The sequence below is a fragment of the Bos indicus x Bos taurus genome, chromosome 11 (assembly GCF_003369695.1).
Source record: "Bos indicus x Bos taurus breed Angus x Brahman F1 hybrid chromosome 11, Bos_hybrid_MaternalHap_v2.0, whole genome shotgun sequence".
Lineage (NCBI taxonomy): Eukaryota > Metazoa > Chordata > Mammalia > Artiodactyla > Bovidae > Bos > Bos indicus x Bos taurus.
The window spans coordinates 51346233-51349680 of NC_040086.1; the positions used below are offsets into that span (position 1 = coordinate 51346233).

Sequence of the window (3448 nt, forward strand, 5' to 3'; positions counted from 1 at the left end):
ATCAACTCCTGAAGTTCACCCAAACCTATGCTCATTGAGTCAGTGATGCCACACAACCATCTCTCCTCTGTGGTTCCCTTCTCCTTCTGCCCTCAATCTTTCCCAGCATCAGGGTCTCAGGGTCTTTTCAAATGAGTCAGCTCTTCACATTAGGTGGCCAAAGTATTGGAGTTTCAGCTTTAATATCAGTCCTACCAATGAACACCCAGGACTGATCTCCTTTGGGATGGACTGGTTGGATCTCCTTGCAGTCCAAGGGACTCTCAAGAGTCTTCAACACCACACTTCGAAAGCATCAATTCTTCTGCGCTCAGTTTTCTTTATAGTCCAACTCTCACATCCATATACTACCACTGGAAAGACCATAGCCTTAACTAGATGGACCTTTGTTGACAAAGTAATATCTCTGTTTTTTAATATGCTATCTAGGTTGGACATAACATTCCTTCCAAGAAGTAAGTGTCTTTTAATTTCATGGCTGCAATCACCATCTACAGTGATTTTGGAACCCCCCAAAATAAAGTCAGCCACTGTTTCCCCATCTATTTGCCATGAAGTGATGGGACCGGATGCTGTGATCTTGGTTTTCTGAATGTCGAGCTTTAAGCCAACTTTTTCACTCTCCTCTTTCACTTTCATCAAGAGGCTCTTTAGTTCTTCTTCACTTTTTGCCATAAGGGTAGTGTCATCTGCATATCTGAGGTTATTGATATTTCTCCCAGCAATCTTGATTCCAGTTGTGCTTCCTCCAGTCCAGCGTTTCTCATGATGTACTCTGCAAATAAGTTAAATAAGTAGGGTGACAATATATAACCTTGACATACTCCTTGTCCTATTTGAAACCATTCTGTTGTTCCATGTCCATTAGTGTGGTACATTTGTTACATCTTGATGAATAGATTTATATCAACTAAAGTCTATAATTTACATTAGAATTAGCATTTTTGTTGTACTTTTTATTGGTTCTGACACATGCATAATGGCATTTATCCATCATCACACGATCATACAAAATAATCTTCCCAAGCTAAAAATGTTATATGTCCTGCCAATTCATCTCTCTTCCCATTCCCTCAAGCCCCAGGGAAACTTTGATTTTTCTATTTGCTCTGTAATTTTTCATTTTTCAATATATCACAAAGTTGGAATCATACAATATATAGCCCTTTTCAGATTGACTTCTACTCAACAATATGGTGGAATAGATGGACAGTCTTCTCAACAAAATGGTTAGATGGCATCATCGACTCAATGCACATATACATTTGAGAAAACATCAGGAGGTAGTGAAAGACAGGGAAGCCTAGTGTGCTGCAGTCCACAGGGTCACAGAGTCAGATGTGACTGAGTGACTGAATAACTCAACAACAAACATATAACTTCTTCCATGTTTATTAGTGGTTTCATAGCTAATTTCCTTTTTATCATGTAATAATTTCATTAAATGAAGGAGCTACAATTTGTTTCTTGATCCACTTACTGAAGGAAATTTTAATTGCTCCAATCTTTGGCAATTATGATTAAAGCTAATATGAGTATTCATTTAGAGAGATTTATGTGAAGATAAGTTTTTCATTCACTTGGAGTATGATTGCTGGATTCTGTAGCAAGCCTGTGTTTCACATTGTAAGAAGGTAGCCAGCCATCTTCCATAGTGGCTGTATCATTTTACCTCTGCCCTAGTAGTCAATGAGAGTTCCTGTTGCTCAACATCTTTGTCAGCATTTGGTTTTGTTAGTATTTTGGGTTTTAGTCATTCCGATATGTGAACAATGGTATCCCATTATTGCTGGAGTATCATTTTCAACCACTGAAGTGGTCAGAGCGAGTTTTAAAGGAGCCAGCCTGTGTATATTCTCACTGTCTTGATATTTTAATAATTAGGGAAGGCTAAACATTTTCTATATGAAGACCATACACGTGTCCACAGACCTAGTTCTCATCTAAATCTAGTTTTATAAATGCTGATAATAAACCAAGTCTGATTTATATGATGCATCTTATGTGGAAAATATCTGTGACTCAAGTTATCTGATCAATCGTGAGAAATGACAGCTCAGCCTGTATAATAATTTTGAAAATAACTATTGTTAATTTGATGATTAACAGCTGTCATTAAATTAATTGCAAAGTTATCATGTTTTATCTAGAACAAAATGAAGCCAGAGGTCTTGATATTTCATTTTGTCTGTGATAATTCCTAGTTTTGTGACCTTAGGTGATTTCTTTAAGAACATTGTAACTCAGTTTCTTTTTTTTGTAAAATAGCATTAATAATAGTAATACTTTTTTTTAAATTTTATTTTGTTTTTAAACCTTACAATATTGTATTGGTTTTGCCAAATATCGAAATGAATCCGCCACAGGTATACATGTGTTCCCCATCGTGAACCCTCCTCCCTCCTCCCTCCCCATACCATCCCTCTGGGTCATCCCAGTGCACCAGCCCCAAGCATCCAGTATCGTGCATCAATCCTGGACTGGGATACTGCAAGAAAAAATAAACTGATATAGTTACAATGCTCAGAACAGTGTCTATGTGTCATAAGTCTCCATGAATAGTAGAGTGTTATTAGCATGGTGTAACTAATTTTTGAAATTTGAAAAAACATTATGTATTTTGCCCAAGTTTACCAGTTTAGAAAGTACAGCAACTAAGGTTGAATTTCAGGTTTATCTCTTGAGTTCCTTTTAATATTCCATGAAGTTTTTAAGTTGGTATGTACATGGAAAGGCAGTGCCCCCATTTTCAGAGTTTCTTGGCATTGCAAGTGAAAAGCAATTAAATCTCAGTTGTACATTATTCCAGAGTCTTTAAAAAAAATGAAGCCAATGAAGTGCATCTTTAGTGCCCTCTGCTCCTCTTTGTTTGCTAACTGTATCCCTCATAGGCCAGCATTTCCATTTCTTGCTCTTCTCATCCTTCCCCTTCTGGCCAGAAAACCCTGTTGCCCCTGCCCTTTCACATCCTGTTATATAATTATTAAAAAAAAAAAACACTGAAGATTCTATATACAGATGCTTTGCTTTTGTTATTATTAATATTTTTATTTTATTTAAGGAAGTTCATAACATAAAATAATGCCACCCCTTTGCAAATATTTCAAACCTGTTAATAATGCGGGTGGTTTCAGTAGATTTAAAAGAATATACTTTCATTGTATGAAGAAGACATACCTAGAAAGCTAGGTTAAAATCTTATTTATCTTTTTATCCCCCTGAACTGTCATATTCCCCAGGATACATGAGTCACTTGAAATGTGTATCTGAATAAATGAACAACACATGCTTTGGACCCACCAATTCAGGAGGGATATGAAAAATCAATCACAAACAAAGAAATGGGTGCCCTTATTCTTGAAAAAGACCACAACAGAGAGGTTCACTGGATGGTTATAAACTGGCATGGAAGTGGTTTCCTCTTCCAGCTGGACTGCCTAAGGAGCTG

General features: G+C 36.7%; 1 non-coding gene across 1 annotated transcript; it reads left to right on the top strand.

Annotated features, from left to right (window-relative positions):
* The first annotated feature begins 1845 nt into the window (after positions 1 to 1845).
* LOC113901954 lies at positions 1846 to 1976 on the top strand. The gene has a single exon (XR_003513612.1). It is a non-coding gene; the product is annotated as a small nucleolar RNA SNORA72 (small nucleolar RNA).
* Positions 1977 to 3448: the final 1472 nt, after the last annotated feature.